The following is a 6546-nucleotide window of genomic DNA, read 5'->3' as shown; positions in this document are numbered from 1 at the left end:
ATGGTTGAGCATTCGATGATCTCCAACCATCCCCTAGCCACGGGCTTGAGGTCATGCCTTCTTAGTTGACCCTGCTTCCCTCTTGAATATCTCTTCCATTGAGCGCCGTCTTCACAAATGTCTATGAGGACTAGGTCCAACCTTTGATCAAAGTTGACCTTTCTAGTGTAGGGGTGTGCATCTCCTTGCATCATGGGCAAGTTGAATGCCAACCTTACATTTTCCGGACTGAAATCTAAGTATTTCCCTCGGACCATTGTAAGCCAATTCTTAGGGTCCGGGTTCACACTTTGATCATGGTTCTTGGTGATCCATGCATTGGCATAGAACTCTTGAACCATTAAGAATCTGACTTGTTGAATGGGGTTGGTGAGAACTTCCCAACCTCTTCTTCGAATCTCATGTCGGATCTCCGGATATTCACCCTTTGAAATGAATCTCTCCATCTCCCATGACTCGGAGGTGGAAGCTTTTGCCTTCCCTTTCCTCTTTCTAGAGGTTTCTCTGGCCTTTGGTGCCATAAATGGTTATGGAAAAACAAAAAGCAATGCTTTTACCACACTAAACTTAGAAAGTTTGCTCGTTGATGAGCGGATAATTTATACGCTTTTTGACATTGTTTTTAGTATATTTTTAGTAGGATCTAGTTACTTTTAGGGATGTTTTTAATAGATTTTGTGTTAAATTCACATTTCTGGACTTTACTATGAGTTTGTGTGTTTTTCTGTGATTTCAGGTATTTTCTGGCTGAAATTGAGGGACTTGAGCAGAAATCAGATTCAGAGGTTGAAAAAGGACTGCTGATGCTGTTGGATTCTGACCTCCCTGCACTCAAAGTGAATTTTCTGGAGCTACAGAACTTGAAATGGCGCGCTTCCAATTGCGTTGGAAAGTAGACATCCAGGGCTTTCCAGAAATATATAATAGTCCATACTTTGGCCAAGAATTGACGACGTAAACTGGCGTTCAACGCCAGCTTTCTACCCAAATCTGGCGTCCAGCGCCAGAAAAGGATCCAAAACCAGAGTTGAACGCCCAAACTGGCACAAAAACTGGCGTTCAACTCCACAAATGGCCTCTGCACGTGCAACACTTAAGCTCAGCCCAAACACACACCAAGTGGGCCCTGGAAGTGGATTTATACATCAAATACTTACTCATGTAAACCCTAGTAGCTAGTTTATTATAAATAGGACCTCTTACTATTGTATTAGGCATCTTTGGATTACCTTATGATCCTTTGATCACGTTTTAGGGGCTGGCCATCTCGGCCATGCCTGGACCTTCACTTATGTATTTTCATACGGTAGAGTTTCTACACTCCATAGATTAAGGTGTGGAGCTCTGCTGTTCCTCAAAGATTAATGCAAAGTACTACTGTTTTCTATTCAATTCTTCTTATTTCTCTTTTAAGATATCCATTCGCACCCAAGAACGTGATGAAGGTGATGATTATGTGTGACGCTCATCATCCTTCTCCCTTATGAACGCGTGCCTGACAAACACTTCTGTTCTACATGAATTAAGCTAGAATGAGTATCTCTTAGATCTCCTAACCAGAATCTTCGTGGCGTAAGCTAGAATGATGGCGGCATTCAAGAGAATCCGGAAGGTCTAAACCTTGTCTGTGGTATTCTGAGTAGGATTCAATGATTGAATGACTGTGACGAGCTTCAAACTCGCGAGTGCTGGGCGTTAGTGACAGACGCAAAAGGAGGGTGAATCCTATTCCAGCATGATCGGGAACCGACAGATGAATAGCCGTGCCGTGACAGGGTGCGTGAGCATATTATTCACTGAGAGGAGGGGATGTAGCCACTGACAACGGTGATGCCCTTGCAAAGTTTCATTGGAACGAAAAGCATCTCCATTCGCTTATCTGAAATTCCTACCAATGATTTACATAAGTATCTCTATCCCTATTCTATTATTTATTATTCGAAAACTCCATGATTATTTTATATCCGCCTGACTGAGATTTACAAGGTGACCATAGCTTGCTTCATACCAACAATCTCCGTGGGATTCGACCCTTACTCACGTAAGGTATTACTTGGACGACCCAGTGCACTTGCTAGTTAGTTGTATCGAAGTTGTGACAATTATGAATTAAGATCAAAGCACCAAGCTTTGGAGCCATTACCAGGGATTGTTCGAGCCTGGACATCACAATTTCGTGCACCACTCGTCCTCGAGCAAAAGAAGAATAAAGAGAGTGGAAGAAGAAGAAATGGAGGAGATGGAGGTGGGTTGGTGTTTCGGCCAAGGGGGAGAAGTAGTGTTTATGTTGTGTGAAAATGAAGGAGTGAAGATGGGTTTATATAGGGGTGGAGAGAGGGTAGGGTTCGGCCATATAGGGTGGGTTTGGGAGGGAAAGTGGTTTGAATTTGAAAGGTGAGGTAGGTAGGGTTTTTGATGGATGGATGTGGATTGGTAAAGGGTTTATGGAGAAGAGGGTAGGATTTGATAGGTGAGTGAAGCCAGGGCATTTTGGCCAGTTTCACTGACCTTTTCTTTACTGTTTTTAGGGTAGTTTCATGCATTTCCTTAGGAAATAAGCTAGTTTTGGGTACATATTCACTTACATCTTGATTCAAGCATACATTGTGCACTTTACATGATTTCATGAGGATTTTTCATGAATTTAAGGACAAATTGAATGTTGCATTTCCCATGACTTGGACTAGAACTTTGATGCACTTTATTCCTTGATTTCAGGACAAAGGAAGCAAAGAAGAACCACATTAGTAGCAAAGTTAGTTACACTAACGTTGACACTAACGTGGAATGGGAGTAACTTGCAAAGTTAATGAGAAAAGACATTGCCAATAACGCTCTCGAAGCCATCATTGCCCATGTTAAGAGTCACGTTAACTATGTTAACATGAACTCTAACATGGAAGAAAGGAAATGGAGCCAATGTTAGTGACACTTAACATTATCACTAACATTGGACCAAGCTCATAAGTAGCCACGTTAGTCACCACGTTAACTTAGTTAACGTGGCCTCTAACGTTAAGAAGAAAGGGGGGAAGCCAACGTTAGTGACATTCAACATTATCACTAATGTTGGCCAAGTCACATTAAGCCACGTTAACTCCCACGTTAACCTAGTTAACGTGGAAGCTAACGTGCGGAATTGAGGTGGTCGACAACGTTAGTGACACCAAACATTGTCACTAACGTTGGAAGGAACCCACACAAGCCCCAATAAGCCACGTTAACTCCCACGTTAACTTAGTTAACGTGGGAGTTAACGTGGAAGTTAACGTGAAGAAGGGAGGTGACGCCAACGTTAGTGACACCCAACATTGTAACTAACGTTGGAAGGAGCCCACACATGCCACCATGAGCCACGTTAACTCCCACGTTAACTTAGTTAACGTGGAAGCTAACGTGGATAAGGGAATGTTGAGCCAACGTTAGTGACACTCAACTTTGTCACTAACGTTGGAGATGACTAGCATGGCCACGTTAGAAGCCACGTTAACCTAGTTAACGTGGACTCTAACGTGAGAATTAGGGGCACATTGGAACGTTAGTGACAATGGTAAGTGTCACTAACGTTCTCGAAGGTTGGCAAGCCTACGTTAAAAGAGCCACGTTAACTAAGTTAACATGGATTCTAACGTAGGGAAGGGGGAGAATCCTAAACGTTATTGGGAAAGTTGAGTACCAATAACGTGTGCGAAGGACATAGTGGAAACGTTAGTGGCAACGTTTGTGCCACTAACGTTGAGGTTAACGTGGCTCTTAACTTTGGTGAGGAACGTTAGTAAAAAAGTTGATTGTCACTAACGTTCTCGAACCCACAATTTCACTGAACGTTAACACCACTAACTTCCTGAGCAAAAAGTCTCTGCCCACTTCACACTTTCTCTCTGCAAGTAAAGCTAAGCCCAATGAAGAAGAAAACTGCTTCAAACTCAAGATTCAAAGGCCCATACCCAAGACTTGAAAAATCAACTAGAAGAACAGAAGAGTAGTATATATAGGAGTAGCTTTGAATTATTTTGGTAGTTGGAAATTATAGGGAGCCTCTGGGCATAGAATTACTCTCTATGTTTACTTCCTCTGCACTTCTAGTTTCATCATGTATTCTCCATCTTTGTTTTCATTTTCCAGAGCTATGAACAACTAAACCCCTTTCATTGGGTTAGGGAGCTCTGTTGTAATTTGATGGATCAATACTAGTTTTCATTATTCTTCTTCTATCTTTTCTCTTGATTTTACTTGAAAGCTTTCGATCTTCATCCAATTGGGTAGTTCTCTTGGAAAAGAAGCTATTCATACTTGGATCTCTTCTGAACCTTGAAAGAGGAATGAAGAGATCATGCTAGAAATGCTTTCTCATGCTAGACCTAATTGGGTTTGGATGGATATGTGACTATAATCCTCTCAACACTTGATTTGGGAAATGCATGTGGTATAATCAGTGACCATACTTCATCTCTTCTTATGAGCAATTGACCAAGGAATTGGCTATTGATCAAGATTTGAGAGATTGAATTACAAGAAATTGTAATTCAATCACTTAAGATTGCCAAGGAGATCAATGAGTGCATTGATTGAGGAAGAGATGAAAATGAAATTGATCCGGAGAATGCAACATCTCCTAAGCCCAATGAACCCCCCATTTCTGATCTTACCCATTCTCTTTATTTTCTGTCATTTACTTTCATGAGCAATTCCCCCATTCCCATTTACAATTCTGCACTTTACTTTCAGTCAATTACTTTCAGCTCTTATTTCTAGCATTTACTTTTCTGTTATTTACTTTCCCGCCATTTAATTTTCTGCAATTCTCAACTAAAATTCTGATTCGCTCAACTAGAACATTCCTCTAATTAAAGTTGCTTGATCAATCAATCCTTGTGGGATTCGACCTCACTCTATTGTGAGTTTTTACTTGACGACAAATTCGGTACACTTGCCGAAGGAAATTTGTTATGAGACAAGTTTTTCGTGCATCAAGTTTATGGTGCCGTTGCCGAGGATTGATTGTGCATCAACAATGATTAAATTGGAGGATAACTAGATTGAGCATTTTATTTTTTGTTTGAGTTAATTTTCTGTTTGAGTCATTTACTTTCTGTTTTAGTTAATTTCTTCCCTTCCCCCTACTTTTTCTTTGTTATTTACCATTCATTCCACTAACCCACTAACTGTTTGATATATTGCATCACTCACACTAATAGTAATTCTGACAGATATACTTTCTGCACCTATTCTCTTTGCTTGTACTTGTTGGTTGTATGACAGGGAGAAGAAGCGGGGCTTCAACTTCCTTTGATTCTGAACCTGAGAGAACCTTCCTTAGACTAAGGAGGGAGGCAAGAGAAAAACATGTAGTTGGTGCTGAAGAAGAGAAGGAACACTTTGAGGAATACTTTGAACCAAACATGGAAGAAAACATGGAAAATCATCATGAAGAAGAGACTCACAACCATGGCGGAAGAGGTCGAGCAAATCATGCTGGGGAGGATAGAAGAGTTTTAGGCTCTTACATCAATTCAAACCCAGGAAACTGTGGAAGTAGCATTCAAAAGCCAACCATCCATGCCAACAATTTTGAACTAAAACCACAGCTCATCACCCATGTTCAGAACAACTGTTCGTTCGGAGGAAGTGTCCAAGAAGACCCCAATCAACATCTAACCACCTTCCTGAGAATATGTGACACAGTGAAGTCTAATGGTGTTCATCCTGACGCCTATAGACTGCTCTTATTTTCATTCTCACTCAAGGATAAGGCAGCCAAGTGGCTGGAGTCTTTCCCGAAGGAGAGCTTGACAACTTGGGAAGATGTGGTGAACAAATTTTTAGCAAGATTTTACCCCCCTCAACGAATTAATAGACTGAGAGCTGAGGTCCAAACTTTCAGGCAACAAGATGGTGAGACTCTATATGAAGAATGGGAGAGGTTTAAAGACTTAACAAGGAGGTGCCCACCAGATATGTTCAATGAATGGGTGCAGCTGCACATTTTCTATGAAGGCCTGTCATATGAATCAAAGAAGGCAGTAGACCATTCATCTGGAGGATCTTTGAACAAGAAGAAGACCATTGATGAGGCCATAGATGTCATTGAAACTGTAGCAGAGAATGACTACTTCTATGCTTCCGAAAGAGGGAACACAAGAGGAGTAATGGAGCTAAACAATGTAGATGCTCTGCTGGCCTAAAAAAAGCTTATTACCCAGCAGCTGGCTGACCTCACCAAGAAGATGGAGAGGAACCAAGTAGCAGCAATCTCTACTTCATCAACATCCCAAGAAGGAGTGAATGAAGAAGCAGAGGGTAGTCAGGAGCAAGCCAACTACATTGGGAATTCACCTAGGCAAAACCATGATCCACACAACAAGACCTACAACCCTGGATGGAGCAATCACCCAAACTTTGGGTGGGGAAATCAACAAGACCAAAGCCTTGATCAAAGACGCCCAAATCCAAACAATGCAGCCCACCAACACTTCACATCTAGACCATATCAACACCCCATAACAACACATCTCCACATTCATATCAAGGCCAGAATAACCCTCC

General features: G+C 41.5%; 1 non-coding gene across 1 annotated transcript; it reads right to left on the bottom strand.

The window, feature by feature from the left end:
* Positions 1–5855: 5855 nt before the first annotated feature.
* LOC112774369 (small nucleolar RNA R71) lies at positions 5856–5962 on the bottom strand. Its single transcript, XR_003188862.1, has one exon. It is a non-coding gene; the product is annotated as a small nucleolar RNA R71 (small nucleolar RNA).
* Positions 5963–6546: the final 584 nt, after the last annotated feature.

This window comes from Arachis hypogaea, chromosome 18, assembly GCF_003086295.3.
Source record: "Arachis hypogaea cultivar Tifrunner chromosome 18, arahy.Tifrunner.gnm2.J5K5, whole genome shotgun sequence".
Lineage (NCBI taxonomy): Eukaryota > Viridiplantae > Streptophyta > Magnoliopsida > Fabales > Fabaceae > Arachis > Arachis hypogaea.
Note: the sequence above shows the minus strand (reverse complement) of the source record. Positions and strands in the feature narration are given on the sequence as shown.